Source organism: Ischnura elegans, chromosome 3 (genome assembly GCF_921293095.1).
Source record: "Ischnura elegans chromosome 3, ioIscEleg1.1, whole genome shotgun sequence".
In the NCBI taxonomy this organism is placed as follows: domain Eukaryota; kingdom Metazoa; phylum Arthropoda; class Insecta; order Odonata; family Coenagrionidae; genus Ischnura; species Ischnura elegans.
The window spans coordinates 90,221,370-90,245,894 of record NC_060248.1 but is presented as its reverse complement, the minus strand read 5'-3'; the positions used below and the strand labels follow the sequence as shown (position 1 = coordinate 90,245,894).

Below are 24,525 nucleotides of genomic sequence, written 5' to 3'. Positions count from 1 at the left end.
CGTCATTGCAAATTACACTGCAAAATAATTCGTAGTTAAGATATTTCCTGAATACAGCAGAAAATTTATGCATTTTTGATCTTACTTAGGAGCAACATTGGATTAAGGACTTTATCAAATGAAAAAAACACGAATGAAACTTAAGTTAAAAACTCATAACTTTTTAATATCATTTGACCATTGGATTAACTATTGAAGGGAAAATGTAGCGATTTACAGGAGAGCACAAGGTGCTACAGAACAAAACACTTGGATTATAAAATAGCCAAATCACAGACACAAAATATATTGCTATTGACAATCCAATCAATATTTTAAGTAACACCAAGGATGAAATTTGGCATGAAAAAATCATTTGGCTCATCCGGGATTCAAACCCCGATCTCCCGATTTCCTCTCATGTGCTACTCGTTTCCTGTAGTTTTCATCAATATTTACGTTCGATGCACAGTGATGTGCCTGTAAAGACTAATTAAAAAGCGCTTCTAACCCTTAACTACATATTCATTAGGTTATCAATTATTTATTGTATATCCTACTATATACAATTTTTTATTGCATATAACTTTAAGGAAAATTCAAGGAGAATATTGAGAAAGTTGTGCTTATTTTCCTCCAAAAAATCAATTCTTCTCGTGCTCAAGATTCCAATTCATGCCTGCAGTATGTCGGGCATATGTTTGGTCTCTGTTTTCACCTGAAACTGAATATTGATTACAATTAACACAAAGCCTAATGATAGTAATTGCATTATTTAATGCAAATCTTAGGCATGTGATGCAATATAACATTAATTAGGAAATTAAATTGAAGTCAAATATAACTACTAATTGTAAGATATAACGTCCCTTGTATCTGGAAAACTTAAAAACATTTCGTTTGCACTTAAAAATGGAAAGATTCGACACCAACGAAATGGAATTTTCTCGCCTGGAATTTAAATTTTAGTAAAATTGGGATGGATAAATTCGATGCCACTCAGATGCAACTGATCATGTCTTAAGGTGAGGTGCTTGAAATTGCAATTTAATCTACAATGTTTCCTCTCAAATGGATCCTTTTGCTCGTAAATAGATGTACACAACTTTACTGGAACCGCATAATTAAGGAAGTAATCGAAATCCGCCTGAATAAAAAAATCAATCGTGATACTGGCTTTCATATTAGCAAAACACAGAAACCTGTAATTAAAAAAACACAAGCATTGTGCATAAAGCACTTCAAAAGACCATCAGCCAATCGGGCGACACCTGAGCCCTTGTATTGTACTCGCAAAACGGTCAATTCGGTTCAGTTTCAAATTGAACATTCAAACAGTGACACTCCTTGAGAATCGAAGACGAGTTGTTTTCCGAAATGTCGACCAATACGAATTAATCAACCTGGTTAAAATAATAAAATGGGTAGAGCCCGAAAAGAGTTCCTGAATATTATTCACAAGGAAAAATTAAAATCGTCGAAATATTTGTTAAAACAGACAAAAAATTGCTTGGCGCACGATGGAAGCTATTTTGGTGGAGGTTCAGGAGAGATTATACGATGCCAATAACGACACCGTTTGCGAGGCCAATGTACGTTCAGAGATGGCGTGGCGAGCATCTGGCTTTGGTCTCCCTTTTCCTCAACCTGACACAGTGGGCGGGAGTTTGAACGTGGTCGGAATGAAAATGGCCACTGAGCGGGGAAGATTACAGGGACAGAGTGTGAGAGTGAAATGAGCAATGAGAGAAATAAGGCGTAATTGAGCCATGGCGCAATTTTATTAATGCGGGAAGCCAAAATGGTGGGCCTCAACAGAGTGGATTTCTTGTGATCAAGCTATCAAAAAATATAGGAATCAAAAAGGAACTGGATGATGGTGAATAAACGAATAATGGAGAAAGCATACCAAGAGGGTGAACAGGGTAGAATTAGATGAAGCGAAGTAGGTTAAATATCATCACCAGTAGGGGCGGATATTTTCTCATATTTGAGGTTAAAAACAAAATTCAACAATTACTGTAGAAAATATACCATTTATATCGATATGAAAGTTATTAATACTAAATTAAATGATTGAGGCTCCGTAATACAAAATAAAAGGTACGCAATGATAGCCGTATAAAAAATCTTGTCCATTTTTTAAGCGTCCGAGGGTGGCACGTGCCCACGTGCCCCACCCCTAAATCCGCCTATGATCACCAGCATAGTTAATTATTAACCCTACTGATCTGATGAAAAAAGTGATTTTTCTCAGTAAATTATGCTTATACGTTTTTTTTCGGGACGAGAGTTTAAGGCGATACTTTCTCAGATATTCATGCATATTAAGTAAAGAATAATAAGAGGTTTTTCAACTAAGATTTTGAGATCTGTTACCCATCAAAAAAATCCAAGTATGCATTTTGAACGCTAAAAACTCTATTATTGCAATTAAAATTTCAGTATATCGTTTGAAGATAAGGATAGATATGATCTTAGCTAGAAATATTGTAATGCATTCATTTCCATATTTATCAAGTTTTGCGTCATTTAAAATAGACATGAATTCATTGCTCCAAAATTTGAAGAAATTTGAAAAACCAAGAAGTTTATAACTCCAATTAGTTTCCGCAACAGAAGCAAGAAACACTAAGCATACTTATTAAGAAAATTTGTTATTTTTTATCGATCTTTGTGAATATTATATTAGTGCCTTAAAACCTTGCAGATTCCCAAGATACACAAGTTTTCTCTGAGATTGATGACTTGCTTCAGGGAGTAATTCCGTTAAGTATTTTCCACCTTGTTGAAGGAAAAGGAGCCCCATTTGTGGAATTGAAACTGAAATACTATAAAGATAGTACTCGTGTATCGTGAAGGCATTCACTGTAGATTTCCAATTAGTGACAATAATGCCAGAGATTATTACTCAAGTACCTTCCCCAGAAGCAGAGTTGAAGAAGCTAGCATTTTCAACTGTTGCATGATCTACTGCATCATGGACTAATGACTGAGACTTTGCACATGGAGTAATCTCATTAGAGTGATCAAGGGAGTCTGATGAATTTTAAATGCCGGAAGCGTTGAACGGCCAAAGACGGATAAAATGATAGGTTGACTTTGTCAAGAGTATTTTTGAGGAGGCAATCCGGTTAATAGGATTAGTCTCCCATTAAATTTTAATGAAGGCACTGTTCATTAATCTTCCTCTGCACTTTTAGAGTAATACTACGTACTTCTCGCATAAAACATTGAACCATAAGATTTTGGACGTGCAAAAAGCAGATTTTAGGAGTTCCGTAAGCCCACTAGCAATGATAATTGCTTTTTCAGCTGGAATTACACGATATTAAATCAAAACTACTAGATGCAAGTTCTGAGAAGAAGAGGCAAACGGCTACGTGAAGAGACTCTCCTGCGAACCTCAATTAATGACCTACGAACGAATAGAAAAAATCATTTTAGGCGTTACTTTGTGGAAGTTGTTAATCTTCATCATGAAACAATATAGCTAATTCCAGACTTAATACTGGGAAAGTTTACATGCTACAACTGAAAATAACCATAAAATGGATTTTTTACAACAATAATTTTTTTTATTTATTAAGATATTTTATGCAGCGGTCGTTAGTTTTCTTCCACCCATTAACTTCTTCTAAAAGTCACTCATCTCCCCTTTATCTCTCACTCTTTCATAACCTCCCCATTCAGCCATTTTACCGATACATTCTTAACCCTTTCTAAACCAAAGCTGCACCTGGTAGAAATTAAATTTCAAGACTCATTAAATTAAAATTAAAGTTCTCATTCTAAAAATGTGAAAATGTCCTACTTAATCATAGTTATCGTAGCAGCTACATATTTCGTCATTAAACTTTATAGCACAAAATAACGCGGAGTTTAAATCTTTCCTGAATAGAGCCGAAAATGTATAATTTTTTAATGCTACTTAGAAGCAGCATTGAGTTATATTGGGTTAACCGTCACAGGGTATTTTTCAATCTAAGAACCTACGGACGAGCTTAACTTCGAAGTACCCTGAAAGCTAATAACTTTATGAGTGAACGAAATCCCACATCACATTTTACTTTTTGACTTCTTCGGTTATGGGGCTAACTTCGAGGGGGAAATCTAGAAATGTGAAAGTTAGAGAAATGCGCCTCCAGGAACTACGAATGAATATTTTATGAGGTTGGTCTGATCGAATAGTCTCGCTCGAATCTACTCGCCATTTGACGAAGTGTTCGGCCAGCAACTCGGTGAGAGTGACAGCAAGACTCGCAAAGTGGCATTTGTGGAGCGCAATCATTTGCAAAAATACGCCAAGAATTTTCATAGAAAAGGAAGCACAAACCTCAGCTGGAGTGAAAAACACATGCACCCAATCGAGAATAAATTATAATAGTCGTGATTCCGAAATATGGTGAAGGAATGAGCAAAAATCAAAAAATTTTAACCAATATTTATTTAAAAAATTAAAGCATTTTTTAATATCGAGAGACAAAAACTTAACATGACTGTTATCATTATATTTTTTTATTATTTAGGAGGCGTCAATTCTTAAATGAAGGAATTGCATGAGGGAGTTCGTAGTCACTAATGTGAATTTCCGCCAGAACAAATAACATAAAAAGTGACATAAATTTATGAGTAGATATAGACATTAGTCGAGGATAAAAAATGTATGTGTGCTTAAAAAGCGTGATGATAAAAGAATTGCATTTCGAAGTGCTCTCTTCATCACCTGTTAAAAATATCAAGTATTGCCAATCAAGTAATATGGAAGTATTGTATATTCAAACAATATAAATATATTCACAAATTCTTCTATGATTTGAATCATTTTTAATTGTTAAAAAAGAACGTATCAACGCAAACTTTTTTCCAAAAACTGTGCTGCCGATATAAACTGAATCTTGGAACGTGAGAAATCGCGATGCTAAGCCCACGACGCGACGATGGACTTTCATCTCACGTCGCAACGTGAGATGAAGTCCATTCGGGTTGGCCGTTTAGATTCAAAGCGTTTAGCTCATCTAGACGAGGACCTAGGATAAGGGCCATCAGGTCATCAGTTTTGCTTCGTATACGCGAACGTTGCAGTATCAAACACACATCGCGCGCCAATACTGAGGCCATGAGTGCGAACTTTCGAGCACATTGTGGCTAAAATCACCGCATGAAGTCGAGGAGAAGATAACCTAGCCACATAATGCCATCCTCATTTTGACAATAATGACCCTTCGCAGCGTTACGACTTGAAGTCTCTTAGCTAGAGTCCCTCATCAATAATTCCTAGCATCTTGCATCTCTCTAGTTGACTTTGAGTACTTATGGGCCATCAAAGCACTCACTGATATTCCTAAAGTGAACTAGAGAAGTAAATAACAAATGGGATGAGAAAATACTGGATTGTGTAATAATAAGTTTCGAAGTTTAAAAATTACAATAAGAAACTTATCTTCATCTATAAAAAATAAGCAAAATTAAGTTAAATTCATAATCAATCCCCAATATAATGTCGTCTTATTATTGAAAATGCAATGGGGAGAGATGCCAAAGTGTTATAATATTCTCGGAATCATTCATACTACCACTTGAATTTGTTTACCAATGGCCTCCTTACTTTTGCAGATAGACGAAAAATATAATTTTAGTACTTAGTAGGTATAATTCAGTAGGCCCTATAAGACCCTTAAGGCGGGCGGGCTACTTTTGCGTTATCCTACGCTTATATTTTTTTCTAATCATCACTACATTAGAGAGGGTGCATATGGCTTTCGTTACCTTCATGATTATTCTTTATCTGCAAAATCAGTTTTATTCAATTTAAAATTCTTTACATTTCTTCAAGGGTATCTCGGTTACTGACGTGAGGAATAATGTGTGCCACTTCTTGTGTAACTGTAGCACATGAGCTATTTACCTCTATGATTTTTCCAAGGTTCCAACGTTCGCGAAGTAATTAATTTAACTTGGGTGTACAGCATTAGCGGTGAACGGATCTAAAAAAATGAGGTCACAGTAAAACTGCACAAACGATAGTTAAATTAATAACGTGAAAGTTTCGAAGGAGTTCGTCGGTATGACAAAGTGTATAGTGTATATACTTGTTTTAGATAGCCTCTATATAACTTGTAAAGAGGTGTCAGCAGCACGTCAGCATTTGAAAAATTCATTTGATCTCCTCATGCGTCACTAGTGTCTCAATCAACCTATGTTTTTGACGCAATTTCGAATACCAATTTTCGATTATTACAGAATATACAAGGGTAGATCGGCAGGGGATGGGTAGAAAAACCAGCATGATACGACATACATTTGAGCAGTGGACTCTTTGCTGAAAGCAATAAAAGTATGAAAATATGGTGTAGGTACTACGTAGCGTAGATAGAAATTCTGAGGTTCTTCAAAGTGAGATTTTTCTGGTAAAAAGTCGGAATAAGGCAGTTGGCCCCTTCTCAAAGCCTATAGTGCACTCAACTTACGCTGCTTGAATTTTTATCATGACATGGTTTGAGGCTGGTTGTTTCGGGTACGCAGCGAGTCTCATGAGGCCTGTGACGTTAGTAGTATAAGGAAAGCTCCTCATGAAAAAGCTTTGATCTTCAGACCAATGAACAGAGCATCTTCTGTTTGCATAGTCGATGGTCTGAGGCAAGTATACTTGAAACTACGCAACCCGTCGTTATTGTTTGACATCACGATGCCCGGAAGAAGGGATTACACTTCGCTTCCATGGTGTAGGTGCGAGATAAGCTTTGAGATGCTTCCATGGCCTATGATCGCATGCAGAGAATGCATATTTGGTGACAGGCGGAGCTAACCGTATGTATGTTCGCGTTATCTGACGCTGGGACACTCACATTCGCCAAAACATTGAGGGATGGTGCGTGTTACGTGCGTTCTCTTTGCCTACTCAATAAGAGATACAGTGAAGGAGATTAATGGCAGCATACCATGCAACTGGATAGATGTGGGCTGTGTTTCTTTGATTCGCTCTATTTCCAAGACTCGAGAGATAAACCCACGCGGCGTCACATTTTCCCGAGTAAGTCTCTGCGGTTCGGAGTGGAGAGGAAAGGTAACTAGTACTTCTGGGAATATACACGAGTAAAATATATTTCTGAAGCTATGTATGCCTGTTGATTCGCTTTTCTCTCTATTAGTAATAAACAAGGTGTTTCAGGAGGAATCTGTAATACTTAAGGAGGTGGTTGACGAGACAATTTTAAGCATTTTTTGTCCATAAACATGGGGTCGCATCTCCTTAGTTACTGAGCTATGAAAACGCAAACATTTTTCTTAATGCACTATACGGTAGCACCATGAAAACTGTTTTTCTTGGAAATCCAGCCTTTTTAACATTTTATGTAACACTCTGAATTTTTTAGGGCATTAAATAATTAAGGTTGGATGAAAATGTATGATTATAACTGTCTGAAACAACCCAAAAATGGGTGGAATTGCGCAACCGCATTTTTTATTATTTTTCAAGGCTCTCGTTTTACGAAGTTCAAAGAGTAATTTTAAAGAACACTATTTTCACGATCAGTAAGTACCAAATAGAGCCCTATTCCAACGATGCTTGAAGCCGTTTATTATACTAATCCAGGGGCCGGAAACTTGCAGTCCGTGGGTCACCAGAGATTTCAGTTACTATTAGCTGTAATCAGTAACTGCGAGGGGATATTCATTAGGAGCGCTTGAAGTAAATTACTTTTTCCATGTATAATTTTATTGCTGCAGGCAGTGATTTCCCCTCTTTTATAATATTGCTAAGTAACAGATCTATATTAAAAAGAAAGTAGGTAAATGGATGGGATAAAATTTTCAAGCGCTCTTACCGGCTTTTAAATATGTTAACACTGCAATTACATACTTGAGAATGCTTGTACAGGAAATAATCGCTTGAATTTTGTTTATTCTTTTAAAGTCTTGAAAATAACCCGTAAAAATATAAGTATTTGGGTATTTAATGGCCATGCCTACTGTGTTGGAAACTTTGGTATTTCTGGATTTCGCAGTGCAAGGATTTTTGAAATTGGATGACGAAAGGCTTCATAGATATGAACCCGGGAATCTGTACCTATGTGTTCTACGCACTATACCACCATGCCTCTACGCTCTCTTGGATTTCCTCAGCTAAATATATCGTTGTATTATTGCGACAGAAAGAATAGCGTAAAAAGTCGCCGATAAATGAACTACCCCTATGATTCTGTAAAGGTGAATTGAGGGCGGTGGATTCGTTTGGCAGGGGAATGTACTGCGGAGGGGATCAGTTGGCAGACATGCACCGAAGGCTAAATCTTCCAAAACTTGTTTGAATACTGCTGGCTTCTACTTTACTCATAAAGTTACTGCGTTGACTCGGTAGCGTAGCTTGAAGAAACAAGGCCGTAAATTAGTGGAGATATGGGTTGGAAAATGATCAGGTGTTTTGCTGATTGCTGAAAGCTGATTACTTTCATCATATCACTTTCATTCTAATCAAAATGGCTTTTTTTGATCACTTTCAAAAAATATGATAAGAATGAGCATATTTTTTAAAGGGAAATGGTATGTGTACTTATGGTGCTATAGGTGATCTACATTCTCACATGTCGGAACCAGCATAGTTACAAAGCATTCTTCACATATCACAATTAATTACATAATTATCAGTTTAAAAATGAAGGAAATTATCAAGTTCATGAATATTTCACACCATTTATCTGTGCTAATAAGAAAATGAGCTCATTCAGGCAGCGTTGGTTTTCTAAAATTAGCTGCAAATTGGTTTAGAAATCATTCTTTCTGGAGCTCATTGACGAGAATTCTTATTATAATCACCATTCAAAGCTTGTGAGTATGAATAGGATAGGCCTCTCTCGGTTGGCGGTCCAAGGTAGCTCAACTCTTGACATACGTCCTCACAGGAGATACCTCAAATCCATTTAATCTATAATAAAATGAGGCTTACCAAAATTTGCTCCCAGCCGACAGACTCCAAAGATACCGTCCCGACCCTGCTTGTACACATTATTTTTTGCAGTCTCGATGCATAAACGCCGCCCTCATCTCCTGTAACAAAGAAAAATAAGTGTCAACCCGTCGGATGAAAAATTAGAGAATGAAAACTTAACACACACGTGGGGTATATGAGAAGACGTGACTGGTGTATGGGTCATCTTGGTGTCATGGCGTTGAAAATGGATGAAAGGGAGAGCTTTTGTGTCTCTTGTACGGGGCGAGACCTTCCGAGGGAATCACATTTATCTTGAAAAAGGGGAAGGACGGCAGCTCTTGTACGGGCCTTGTGTTACAATAAATTAGGAAGAGACGTTTATTTTCGGGGGAAAAGAGGGAAAAAATAGGGGCTGTTTTTGGAGATGGGGAAAGAGAGGAGGCCAACGAGGTGGTGGTAACGGAAGGGGTTGGTTTAGGGTACAGCCTCCTTCGCAGACGTCCAACCCCTAAGGGGGAAGCAATAGGCCGAAAATAAAAATCCACGTTTACATGTTTACCTTCTCTGCTATATTAAGTTCCGCTAGCGATCCTAGCGCCTTCGTGGGAGGCGGGTGATTTATGAAGGCGACGTTTGTTTTTTTTTTACCCTGCTCAGGAACTCTAACTTCGCATGCACTACATTCCAATGAGGATAAGATGGCTTTTATGCCCTCGCAGGTTTTCGTGACCAAGGATAAATTTCACGTCAATGTTTGTGATTGGTTATGAATTTCATTTTGAACCTTCAAAAACGATAAACGATCGCAGGCTTTCCCGGCGAATACTTTAGACAAAAATATTCTCGGATTTGGTACTGGTTAAGGCTATTTAATGCCAACGTTTCGAATAGAAACCCCTACATTATCATCAAGGCTAAGACTTAGTGTCAGTCTTAAACTGCCTTTGAAATTTGGCCTTAATTAGTCTTACTCTGTGAAGAAGATTTTATTAATTCACAAAAACGATTTTTCAATTCTCGGTATATATTCTTAAAGAGCCATCAATAGGTGTTAGTTGCAAGGTATGCCATGGAGAAAAAAGGGATAAAAATTTTGGGGATAGGAAAAATATGTAAGAAAAAGAGTATAAATCTACATTTTCATAGTGATTTTAGCTAAGAAAGCTGGATTGACACTTTTAAGTTGACTGCAAGAGCAGTCGAATATTAACACCGATTAGCTTTACGTAAAATTTTTAAGAAGTGCGCCTTGGTATTAAGCAGTTTGTCCTTCTTAGCAAGTAATGGGTATTGCGCAGCTCCTTAACGCAGTCAAACCGATGAACCGTGTGCACGGTATATGCATGCTATTTAAGGCCAAGCTTATTTTTGCCATCGTCTGCTGCTGCACTCATGAGATCTTCAGACGAGGTTTATCTTCGGGTTTTTTACTTCGTATCGAGGGCCTTCGGGGCGGCCCATGGGGCAAGGCTGGTGTTAAGTCGTTTCAAAGGCTGGCTTTCTCTTAAGCCTGGTCCCTGTGCTGGGTATTATTGTTGGTATGTATCCCAAAGCCTATCAAGGAATTTTAAAATTTTTTGAAGTTAATACTTATTTAGGTGTTTTAGGTGGCTATATTAAAATTATGCAGTACATGGGTTACAAATTGTAGGATCCGTCACATTGCCACGCTTCACCAATCGTCACGCTCGTAACACGGTCGGCCTCAAACACTCGGAAGATCCCAGGTTCGATCCCTGGGGGAGACAGTATTTTGAAAAAATACTCTTAAATTTTTTCTTCCTGAAAATGGAGTACTCTTCCGTTGCGGCAATTATTTGCATCCTAAAGCGTTACATGTTACACTTCCATTTGATTTCACATTCAATCGAGCCACTTGTGTTGTGATCGTACCTCACAATGTATTAAGGATGCGCACAAGTATATTAATATTTGCAATGTGTGTACGAAGGGATTGACGATGTCATCCAATAGAGAAATCGTTATTTATTCGATCTAATATAGATGTTGAAGGAGTTCAAATATGGACGCCGTGGGAATTAATTATTATTGATGTGTCGCAATTAAATGAAAACTATCCTCAGATTCAGCCAATGAAACTCGTCAGGGGTTATGTGATCTGCTATTTTTCCATATTAAACTTTATCGCATCATAAAAGAAGAAAATAGGGCAGGCCTTTCTCTAAAGCAATACTCCAAGAGGATGATTTCCTTCCCGGAAGGAAACTAGCCAACCTGGGCGGCCGGGTCCTAAACTCCTTATTCATTCACTTTCACTGAACATTTGAGCGTGTCACTTGCTAATCTCTTAAAGAAATTTTTAAATATCGTCTTCACTAATTTCGCGAAGAAAATCAACGCTTTTACATCAACTCAACCAAAAATAAGAGAATACTCTTTTTATTTGGCTATCATCCTCTGCAATGAAGTTATCCTCTATTCTTCTCGTCAAAATCAAAGAGGAATGAATGTCTACAATCCACATTCCGACTATTTGTCGACGCAACGCAATACACTAATGAGAAAAAACTTTACGCAGCCAAGAACGCATAATACCTACATATATCATTGTCAACAACAGCGGGAAAACATTCGTCCATCACTGAATGACTTGGGTCATTACAAAAAAAGTTGATTTTCTTCAGTGCTCAACTTATTTCCTCCAGAGGCAGGCACTGCTGCGGAAATAAACAAGGACAGCGCACAACAAGCAGAGCGTGTTTTTCTCGGAAGAAAAAAACGGAACTTGTAGTGTTAACCTTCCCACAAATTCCTTGGTTATCGGTTTAGATTGAATAGTTGGATGTTTTGGCAGAAAAATGACATGGGAATCGGGCTCACTGCTGAACGACTGTCAGCAAGGTAACTTGGCCTTTCTTGAAAGAAAAACTCTAAGAGAACGATTTCTTACCCGCGAAGGAAACTAGTCATCCAGGACTGCCGGTTTCCAAACCCCTCATTCCTCCACTTTCATTGAACATCACTTGCTCGCCCATCGGACCATGCTCACTTTTTCTGCGCTGCCTTTTCTCCAAACCCCTTTTCCATATCAGTCCCCTAAAAGCACAAACCCCCTCCTACAACTTTCTCAGACCCTCGCTGGAGTCACGCTTGAAAGTTTTTACCTGCTGAGATGACGACATCAAACTAAGCGGGGTTTGGAGAATTATGCTCGGCAAAGAAGTTTCATAAGCGAGCAGACAGTCTACCTGATGCGTCAGCTGACGCTAGTGGGAATATAAAGCGAGTGAAGACTAAGACAGTGCAGAGTGCCACGAAATTGCAATAGATAACTTAGCCTCCTCTATCCGTCTCCACCTAAGCAAGTGGGAGCCTTAAGACAAGAAAAAAGTAGACAAAATCCTGTCCTAAACACTTCCAATAATTTTTAGTAAATGTATGCTTTCAGTTTTTGTATTATTATTTTGTAAGAAGAGCGACATAATGAATTGTATGCGATTCTATCTTTGCATACAATAATATTCAATAGGACCTCGACGTAAGTATTAAATATAATCTCTCTATATATTCATATGTGTGCACAACATGTGGAAGATGTCAACCACTTGACAAATATCTTTGCATATATAAGGGAAGCATAAGATAGAAAGATCTGAGGTTTTCCCGGCGTATGATGTTGTTGAAGTTTATTCGGGATTGCCACCGGATAAGGTTCTCCATCTCTGCCGACGTTTCGATGGCAATCCCGAATAAACTTCAACAAGAAGCATAAGATATGTTTAGGCGCTTTCATGCTGTGTTGTGCTAAGCGGGTTATATTTCTAATGTAATGACGAAATTTTCTGACTACCCATTTGTAATTATTCTCATGACCAGCATACTATAAGAATTCTAATGGTGACATATCTTGTGCGAAAAATCCACAGAGAAAAAGTCATTCACCTTGACGGGGACTGGGATCCGAAAAAGTCCGAAAACCACGATTGTTTTGTGCTAAAATTATGTTCATCGAATAAGGCCAACGCTGAAGACGACAACCCTGAAGCTTTCTGGTCGTACGTAAGGGAGGTGCAGGGAAATAGCGCTACTGTCTCTTCACTTACTATAAATAGACGGAAGGATAGAGTGATCAACAATCAAGATAAAGCTAATCTCTTAAATAACTTTTTTCATATCGTATTCACTAGTTTCACGACGATAATCAAAGCCTTTACTTCAACTCTTCCAAGAATAAATGCACTCTGTATTTCAAGCAGTGCACAGTGGTCCCAATCGCTAATCTAGTGGGACAAAAGTCACTTTTGCAACTTTTAAAAATAAAGTCGCCGTAGGTGTAGCGATATCCGCAATCAAGTGCTTCATCATGATTGGTAACTTTTACAACGTTTATATAAGTTATAACAATGTTATGCAGCTGCAAAGTCACGTGTTGAGATTACCTACCATCCGCCAACACCCAGACGGTGGCTGACTTGCTAGCATTAACATGTACCTGCTAGATAGCAATAACGCAAGGAACGACAATTTATAACGGGATATTATAGCCATCGGTATATAGCATTATTTAGAGTGATTTTTCTTCAAATATAATTGCTTTAAAATTCTATATTTTAAACGGCAATCTCTGTCTTTAAAACCTCGTTTTTTATCGACTTCAATTGTTTAAATTGACTTATAAATAATATATGTCGAGGTAGGATTCCGAAACCTTCAAAGACATGTGGAAACGTCCTTATAGTTATAAATATTTTTATCACATTTTGCGCCTGCTTGCGCTTTTTGACAATAATGCCCTTTTTATTCCATGAAGTTAACAAACGAGAGCCGTTGAGACGCGGGCCTGAGGGCATTTCCTTAGACGACGCCACAGTGGGGCGAAAACCGTTTTGGTCTGCCAAAACCCAAAAATTCATAATGTCCGGATTTTATTTAAATTTTTTCTTAGGTATTATAATGTCAGGAGCAATGGAATCTTAAGAAATATTTCCGTTTCAATCATTAATGTAGAGACAGCAACCCTACAAACATGAGTGATGCAGAAATGCATCGCCAGCACGCGCAGATTTTGGTTTTATTCGTCAAGTTCTTCACGGCCACTGCTAAGTACCAGCAAAAAGTGTTTATCTCCACGAGATAACCAATACTTGATGACCAGTACCTTTAAATATCAGGCCCTAGTACTTCTAGAAGTAGTCAGTTTTTGGGCCTTCATAACATGTGCTACAAGTTTCAGAATAACACAAAATGTCACTTGAGCTACAAAAAATGTCTAACGATGTCGGATCGATATATTACTTTGAATCAAATGGTTGTTATGTGCTCGAAGTGCCAGAAAAAAATTGGGTGCTGATTCGCGCAGGTTTTTGAGATAATTGCTTTAGAGTGCAACTGTGTATTACTTTAGTAAGCGCTCCGCGGCGCGCGCGTATATCTTCATTTGGATGAAGTATTTGGTTTTCCCAAAGACAATGTGATAGAGGAGAAAATGAAAAGGACGGTGCGGCGGCTTTGTGGGGAAGTGCGAAAGAAATGGATGGAATCTCACCGCATTGAAAAGGACTTTCTTCGCTACCATGGAGATTGGCTGGATGCGAAAATTGTAATTAATATTCCTGGAACTACAAAAACGACCACAAAAACTTCAGGTATTTATAATATTTTCTACGTAATAATTTTGTATTTAGATTCTAATTAAAATATTTTGATCGATATATTACTTGTACTGTTGCTCACTATAATGTATTTGTATATTCAATCAAATTGCTGATTAAATTTTTGCAGGCAGTGGTCGGCCAAGAAGAGGCTTTGAGGAGAGTAGCTACCGCAGTACGATGAGAATGGTGGAGGAAATGACGGCAACTACGAGTACACCGGCCCTAACGTTTGCGACCGAAAAGGCTCTCCGTGCTCAAGGCAGGGATGCAGTGGCTGGACTGGTGAAAGAGGTTCTCCACTCTGTGCGAAAATTCCACGGAGAAAAAATCATTCGCCTTGACCGGGATTCGAACCCGGATCCCTCGATTTCCGGCCGAGTGCTTTAGCCAGTTAAGCTACCGAGGCGTCATTCTTCCCTGCGGAAATTTGTGGGCTATACCGGACATGGTGGTATGGACTGCCGAGCATATTATGCGACGAGCAGTCCAAATCGTGCGCATGGCGCCACAGCCGGGGAGTAAAGCCCGAACTTTGAACACATAGAGGTGTTCTCTGTGCAAATCCTGTGTTTAGGAGTATATTTATAACGTGATTAGTTCATTAATTTAAGAAAAGCTCATTACTATAGATTTTTAATGATTTTCTGCAATTTTTCTAAGTGTTGAGTAACACGAAATTATTTTGTAAATTAAATTTTAAATTATTTAAAAAAAAAACCACCTTGAAAAAACCTATGATAGCGTTATTTTGTATTTTTGTCTATAATTTGGCAATTCTGAATGTTTTCACAACAAAAGCTCTAAGTTTTTTGGGGAAAATAATTTTGTCCCGCTAGATTCGCAATTGGGACCACTGTGCAGTGGTTTCAAAAAACCACTGGCAATTGTTAACCCAAAGAGGTATCAAGGCACCGGTAACATTCTAGTTCGTGTAGACAAGAAATCAGCTTCGAAGAGGTGCCTTAAATAAAGATATTGTTTGAAAAATCTCTAGCAGAACATATTGCCCCTTAAAATTGGAAAACCGCAAATTTCACGCCCCAATATATACGGGTGGGGATAGGGAAAGCCTATTAATTACAGGCCTATTTCAATATATTACATTTCTTGCAAAATGTTGAAAATTCTTATTTTTAGTTCGATTATTGGCCCACTAGATTGCGAAAAATCTGTAAGCAAAGGAACAGCATGGATTAAGAAAAGGGAAGTCTCGTAAAACCCAGCTAACACTCTTTGCTCATGATATCTTCGTTGCGGAGGACTGATGTGTTAAATTTGATGCAATAATTTTAAAACGTCAGATGGGCATCGGAAGAGATTCTGCATTCAAAGCTGGTTTTAAGTTGAAAGCATACTGCATAGGTAAGCACGTAATAATTTGGATCAAGGAGTTCTTAAACTTATTTGGTTGGAGTTAGCTGGCAAAGTATACAAGTTACATCAAGTGTGCCCCTAGGGAGTGCCATAGGTTCTCTTTTGTTCCTTCTTTACAAATATGACATTGCCACCGCGGTCACAAGCAAAATCCGTCTCTTCTGTGATGATGTAGCTGTGTACAGAAAAAATTATGGCCATTGCAATAGATCGGCATTAGAACAGGACCCCGATGTCATAAAGGAGTGATGTAGATCTTGGGAGTTAGAATTAATCTTGAGAATTGTATGGTGAAGAATTTTTGGGAAAAAGAATATCTCTTCAAGGAGAAGTTACACCGCTATAGGGATCTAAATATTGAATGCTAAGTTCGTAAAATAGGTATTCAGGTGCTATCTCTCTTGGGTTAAACACGCATGCGAAGTATACGGGAAAGCTAATCGTGATCTCGAATCTATAAAAAGAATTCTCGGTATATGCCATAGAGAGTTAAAGGGTACAAGCTTCCTGACTCCAGTAAGGCCTCACTTGGAGTATGCTGCTAGGGTGTGGAACCCTTATGAAGTAGGGCTGATATCTAAAATCAATAGATTATAGCACACGTCGGCCAGATTCAGATTCAAGATGAGTTGTACCGACAAAAAGTGCAGCGCCTCCACGATGTTAGGTGAGTTAGGAACAGTGTCAGGGTCGTGGAGCAAAATATAGGCTAAATTAATCAACTAAATACGAGATTTTTTCTTAGATAACGTGAAATATATTCTTCGCTTACCGTCGCACTGTGGTAGAAGTGATGGAAAGAATAAAATAAAGAATATAGACTGCAATATGTCAGTATTTAAAATGTCATTCCTTCATCGCACTTTTACGTACCTATATAGGTACGGTATACCGTACGGTATAGGCTCACTTATACGGTGGCTCGATTAATACAATTTATGGCGTCACAGGCTACGACGACTTATTTCATATTTTTATTTTTCCATTGCCCTAGTATTACATGGATCTTCTCTTAGAATTATTAATCACTGCCAAGTTTTGCCTTTGAATGAATGTGCAAGATTTTTTTTGTTATTATGGGTAATATTTTTATGACGGTGTGCATGTGGGGATCCTTTTGTATACTGCATGCAGGTGATTGGTATCTCCTTGCCAAACACCCTAGAGGTGGCTCACAGGGTATTACGTGGACGTTGAAGAAGCTCAAGAGCTATGTAGTTGTTAGCTAACCGCGTTAGTTCCCTTGCTTCTGGCCAGAGAAACAGCGTTTTCTTTTCAACCGAAAATTCTCTTTTTTCTTGGCGTGGTACTTTATTCAGGGCTCGCCGGACGTATTTCTCGCGTTGATCCGTAGAGTGGAAGTCTGAAATAGCATCTCTTTACCTTTCCTCCTCTTTGGCAACACCCTTGAATCCGATGAACCTTTTGGGATACCCATCACACCTAATGCGACGAGAAGCGGATTATTACGGAGTCCCATTAAGGAGCTAAGATTGGATATCATTCTTGAATCCTCTTAAAGGACCAAAGAAAAAGATGCTGTATCCCTAGGAAGGCTTACCACCAAGAGATTATAGTTATTAATACAAAGAAAGAAAGAGATATTATTCGTTGTATACGAGTTATCGGGAGAGATGTTGTTGATTATTTAAAGAGGATTCATTCATCTTGGCAAAGCGTAGGACGGGTGTTATTTGCTTCGCAAAGACGGAAATATAACGGATTTATACGCTCGAGGCTATTACCTACGACTAAAAGTAATAGTTTCGAACTGCGACGATGTAAGGATAGGGATATATTATTCTTATTATCCGCGAGGATATTAGGTGTATATGTCAACTCGCTGTGAAATGATACTTTCAACCGAAAAATATCACATTTACTGAAAAATATCACATTGCATCAAATACTAATTATGTAAAAATAATTCATTTTCTGACTTTACCTAATATATAATTTACATTCTTTTTGGAGCCATCAAGCTTAGGAGGTTCAAAATTTTCACTGAATGATTGCCTAAAACCAATGAGTGTGCATGGAAATATCCTAATTAAGAATCAGTAATTTCTGGCCAACTTCTAGTAACTGCTGTATCAGTACTGATAATTTATGAACGATATAATTCACAAACTGTGCTTTTACTGAATAAACTGCTATATATACTGTGGTATATGGGGTCCAATATCATTTTCCTTCCAAGTCGCTGCTCCCAAAAATTACATTCCGATCATCTACTTCTAGTACCTACTCAGAGTGGATGTGAAAGCGAAAGAGATGAAAACGCTTGGAATGAACATGGATCATCGAAGGGAGAAGGTGCGCACAAATGCTGAGGCATATTAACGATCACCGAATGTGCACGAAGAGGCACTTTCGCCTTCTTTTTGGTTGCTTGGTCAAAAGATGATATTCTACGAAGATTCATGCGGCCTACCTACTCGTTAGGGAGAAATGTAAACTGGATGTATTTAATTAGGTTATGGCGCATGATGCGTTGAGAAAATTACTCAATAAAATGTTAAAAGAAAAAGCTCAAGGGTCTCATTTTAAATGACGAACTCAATGTTTCCATTACAGCATAATAACCATCGGCAATAACATAATCACCCGCTTTCATAGTTGATACAAAAATTGCAAAAGTATGTACAAGTGTAATGGAGAAATTTTTTTAATGAATCCAAGCAATATAATTGTAATTTGTATTCACATGGGCTAATACGGACACCATAACAAAAGCGAAACTGTTTGGAAATATTTTTTGCATTGAAATAGTTGGTACAATAATAATCACACAACATACTTACCCAAAAATAGTACTTAGGTGAACAATATTTACGGAAAATGAAATAATTTTCTCATATATATGGATAGATACGTCTGCATAAGGTAATATGGGAAAATAATGATAATGGAGTAGAAATAAAAATGATGAATAAAAATGTATTGGGCCTTATTATCTAGGGCCTTGTTCCGCAGGGCATCTACCTTAAGATATCTAAATCAAACCAATACGTGACTTTCGTACGCTAAGAATCAAAATAAAGGCGCTCTAAAAATAATTCAGAATACCTATTATAAAAATATGATAAAAAAGAGTCGGATGCACAATTACATAGCAAAATTTGCATGAATGGACGAGATCAAAAAATCGACTGGCGAAATAATAACGTGGGGTTTCAAATATAAGGTTACTTTAAAATTTAATGCAAACACATAATCATTTCCGTGAGCACATTATATGTACCATGAGTTTTGTTGAATTAAATATAAGAGGTTATTGACCACATCAAAACATAACAGAACCTTAAGGAAAATGTTGAGGTTGTGTGTGAATAATATAAGACAGAACGGGTTGAGAAAAATAGAGTATGCAAGAAGATTGAATGTTAAGGTGACGCAAGGGCGAGGTATTGTCAGAATGATATCAGGGAGAATGGGTGGAGAAAAGTAGTAGGTATGTACAAGAAGATTGAATGTTAAGGAGACGCGACATATTCGGGGAGGCGAATGTGGTTGTACAATTTACTCAGGAGCGGGTAGAGAAATTGCAAGGAATATATATTTTGGAGTAGAGTGTGTGTGCTGAGTGGAGAATGGTGGAATAGAGTAAGCAGATGGAAATGGAATCAGCCGTCGGAACAGAATGGGAAATTTTCCCCTGCACGTGACACGATCGCCAGAAAGCCAGCACCCCCAAGGCAAATCATTGACGGCCTTTGTGCGTCACGCGGGTTTACTTTTCATCATTTTTCTCACTCGGGGTGAAAAAATAAACAAGTGAACGCGGAAAACCTCGTGATCATCCGTGGACAAACTGTGACGCCAGGGATGTGGATATATAACGGGTATTTACACGGATTAAAATCGAGTCTTCAGTAATTTTACGGGGTTTGTTTTGGACTCTGACGATTGGATTTGCCAATGCCGCAAGCAGGGAAAAGTTTGAAAAATGCAAATAAAAGAGTCAATCAAAATTATTGATATTGTAAGCTCTTTTTTCGAATCCAATCCTGGTATCAACAATTTTTGGGGAAAGGGAAAACAATGCACGTTTGAGGTTTGAAGCAACGGATACACTGAAAATCGGCTAAATGGATTTGATGAATGCATATGTTATAATTTAATTTAGCAAGTTAAAGAATTAAAACAAATAAACGACATATGGTAAAGATTTCATATCTTTTCCAATGATACAAGTGAAAACCATATAAATTTCAAATGAAATTCAACCAGTTAGTCTTAATAATTTATATCCGCCCTCCCTGAAGGAAAGGTTCTACTAGTCTGGCAGTCTAAAAAATTATCAATGTCCCGATGTAACTATAAAAGATATGATACATATAAATTCTCCATATTTAACGTTATGAAGCCCATTTTTACTTAAGATTCTTTCCTTGGGAAACAGGTAAATACACAAAATTGCTTGAAATTTTTAATGAATCAATTAATTCCCTCTAAGCTAAAAATTTCAATACTAGCAAATGGTATGTGTCTTTAAGAGGAACAAGGGGTCCAGTATTTTCCCCTAGAATCCTAAAGAGGAGGATTTTTCATGTCATTTCACCGATCAATGGTATTAAAAATATCATTGGTTAGTTCATGTAAATCTTGGGACAGGAAAGGAAATATTAGACTAGAAGAAAACTAATGAAAAGGAGAAAGTACTTAAGTCAAAGGGATCGATGTCTTCTTGGAAAAAAAGGACTCATCGTAGGTCATTCATAGCATCTCCGAAATCTCATAAGAAAAACAAAACAAAGAAAGCCATCCTTTTAACTTGTAGGAAATTGGACTGTCAATTTCAATTGCTGAGAAATAAATTGAAGGCCAGAACAGATTACGTTTCCAACCAAGTGAGCACCGCCGCTGCGCAATTTTATTCGCGAGTGCCACCTCAAGGATTGACAGAGGAGGGAGCTATCTGGGCAACCGTGCTCCCTCTCGTCGAGGTATTTCGCAGTACAAGACTCCACGGATCGGAATGGAATCAGCTGATTGAAGAATAGGGAGCGGGGAAGAAGGCCGAGGGCCCTTTCACTTTAGATATCGTCGCTTAACTCTCATCTGCTCCCATTATAATCCGTAAAAGGATGAGAGACTCCCTCAGGTCTTCCCTCCATCCAATCCCTTAGCATTCTCTTACCTTGTCAACCGCCCTATGTAGAACATGTATGCATTCTTGCACGTATATGTATAAGCCCAATTACCCGCTTGTCTCCCTAAAATACTCTCTTGCTGTAATCGGCTGAAAGACAAGCTCGAAGCTTAACGAGGGTGAGAAAGTCATATTTAGATTGAAGATGTACAGCCTTCGTAAATTTTCTCCAATTGCAATTTCCGATTGAGATGCGGCAAACGACTACTCATTCACTATGTTACTCAATGCATTTGATATTTCACTTGGTATGTTCCTCGGATGCATTTCTGGACGAGCGAAATCAAGAGTTGGTGTCCACCCGACGTAAAAATACTCTAGACTTATTGTTCTTAAAAGGTCATATTTGCTTCATTTGATTTTTTGTAATCGGTACAGAAATCATTCTCATGGTGAATGGGTTAGAAAAAAACGAGCATCAAGCAATCAAACGTAGACTTGAGTGCTGAGAGAGGTAGCCACGGTCATACCTCGAGAAGTATTTAGTAGTTTTACGTCGGGTGAACAGATGCATCTGAGAAACTAAGCAAGTAGAACATCAAATTTATTATGTAATACAGTGAATGAATTGTCGTTTACTTCATTGCAGAGAAATTAAAACAAAAAAATCTGACTCATTGTCAAATAAGCAAGTAAAGTGAAGCCTGAGGATCATAAACCTGGAAGTAGCAAGTACAAAATAACAAATTTATAGAATTTTGGATAAAAGAATGAATTTCACTTCATCTATGAGTTGTAGATTACCTCATTTCAGAGAACTTTTCGAAAAAACAACTGACTCATCGCCAAATATGCTGGCAACTTCTAGCACACCCGCCCCAATGTGAATACGTGTATATGCGCTTGGTGTGTACATGTATATATGCCTTTTAACAAATTTCCCCTCCTGAATTCCGAACATACTCACGCACTCTAATCGGCTGAAAGGTAGAAGCTTGCCTCATCCCTTCCTTCCCAACTTCGTTATTCTCCTCACGAGGAAATAAGGGTGCTTCTCAACCATCAGATGAGACGAGTTAGTAGGCTCATACGCTCCCTTCCATCTTAACCCAGAATCCATCCCATCTGAGGAAAACCCATTTCCGCCTGAGGAACACAGATTGCCACTTTTATTTGAAATTTTGTCCTTTTTATCAGATAACTCGATTTACAATGCACATGGCGAAAAACATTTATTCAAAAAAGTACATGTAACAGTATGCACAAATTGAGTTTCTAACGGCTTTTAATTATAAAACATTAGTCCTCATCGTTAGAGAGAAAACAGCATTGTTTTATGAACGGGAAGAAAAAAAGGAATATAATGACGAGCAGGTATAGTGAAAATGAACAGAAGTAGATGCTGTTTTACTGGGTAAAAATAACTGCTATGAAAGATGGCCTCTAGGAACCAGTATCAGTTGAGGCATATGTACGTGTGAGGTTATGGTAGGTTAGCGTGGGTGAATAATTTTTTGAGTAATAAATAGGATATATTATGCTGCTCTTTCATACTGTTACTAATGGTAATATAAACTCTATTGTTTGTATTTGTTAAGCTACCGAAGACAATTTGTTTTTTACACTGTGAAAATTAACCACTTTATTAAATATAAAACCTCTACCATTTTAAGCTTCATTTGTATCAATACAGGAGAGTAAGAGGAGTTATATTAATTGTAATCACGTTAACTTTGAGAGTAGTAGAATGTGTGTGAATGATTTGCGGTTAAATTGCTCGTATCAAATGTATTATTTCTTTAAAATATATCAATGTATTAAAATGTATTATTCCCCTAAGAGGAGCATGCAGGAAGGTCTTAGGATTAGTAAGTCATACAGATTTGAATGTTGTATCTGATAAAGCAAAAATGCCTCTTATAATTTAGAATGCGACACTATGGAGGGTTATCAAACGAAAACTTACTCTTAGCTGCTGAGATAGGCTTCCACGCTCATACCATGAGAACGCTCAAGAATTTCTCACTTGTGTAGCAAACAATTCGTAATCTCGTTAACAAATGCATAAGAGTAAAACTCTGACAAAACAAGTGTAAATAGCTTAGTTAAACAGTAGCAGTTGGGTGAATTACTGTTATTAAGTCTATATTTCGCCGAATCGTTTACCTTCATTCAAATTACCTTTATGTAGTCATGCAAATATGGAAGTAACTAAAATCCTTAATATAGTGAATACATGGCAAAAATTTCTACTTAAACTTAATGAAATTAATCAGATGTACTATCAATTTATGAACTAGGACAGATGTGGAAAAATCTTAATGAGAGAAAATAACAATATTCCCTTTGAAGTGACTTAATTTCCTACTTGTGAAATTGGGGACGCCGAAGTCATAAATTAATGCATAAAAAGACAAAGCAAAAAATGAAAATGTGAGGCTCTCGACTCGAAATAGCGTCCAATAATAATCCTGATGCTCATAGCTGCGAAGGCCCATCAACAATTATTATAAATTATTGAAAAACCTACCGATTATTAAGGTGCTTCCAATTTTAATAAAATGATATGTACCGTAACCGAAATATAAATCCACTTGCTCATTTTGAAACGCAAAATAATGAAGGATTACAAATATGAAATTTCGATTGTCTCTTTGGAGAGTTTAATTTCATCAAAGAGTTCTCTTTTTAACATGAAATGGAATAATTTAAATGAAAATGGATTTTAAATTGATATACATCCCTCAAAGGGAACGCCAAAAAACTCATTTTCCTCGAAAATCACATTTTATAAATCCAATTTGAAATAAAGTATGCATGCATATTTATTTGTGTTATCGTGTTATATCTTTTATTGATGCAAACTAAACTATAGGATGCACAGGTTCCGTAAAGCGGCCTGTAGCCTACTTAAAATTACAGCATATAAATTTGATTTGACTTCCACATATGTTACGACTGGTGAAATGCTATGTGTAGAGTGTTGTGTTGTATGGATGTGAAACGTGGACATTGGGAAGAAGAGATAGGGATAGGATCAGCGCTTTTGAGATGTGGTTGTGGAGTAGGGTGGTGCGAAAAAAGTCAAGTTACAAATTCAGTGTCGCAGTTACAATGTGGAGAAGGCTGGAGAGAGTGATGTGGGTGGATCAAGTGAGGAATGAGGAGGTGATGGATAGAGTAGTGGAGGAAAAAACACTATTGAGAACTATACGAAAGATAAAAGGGGAATTGGATCGGGTATATTTAAGAGGGAAGGGGATTTTAAAAACTGTAGTCAAGGGAACAGTGGAAGGAGAAAAGAGAAGAGGAAAAAGAATGCTGAAGATGACATACGCAGTGAGTTTATAAAGGAAGGAATAAGGAAACCAAAGAGGACAGGACAGGAGGAGGCGGAGACAACTTTGGTGCTTGGGACATAACTCTGCGCAGAAAATCAATTGATGATGATATGTTACGAAGTCATGTCGTGCCTAAGCTGTTCCTCCTTAGTAATTCTTCCAAACAAACGCCTTTCTAGCCCAACTCTT

General features: G+C 37.6%; 1 long non-coding RNA gene across 1 annotated transcript in view; it reads right to left on the bottom strand.

The window, feature by feature from the left end:
* Positions 1-664: 664 nt before the first annotated feature.
* LOC124155057 overlaps positions 665-24,525 on the bottom strand; it is a 76,465-nt gene continuing 52,604 nt past the window's right edge. Inside the window, exons 2-3 of the long non-coding RNA XR_006864114.1 lie at positions 8,927-9,027; positions 665-703 (exon numbers count right to left, since the gene is read on the bottom strand). This is a non-coding gene — a long non-coding RNA (uncharacterized LOC124155057). The remainder of the gene's footprint in view (positions 704-8,926; positions 9,028-24,525) is intronic.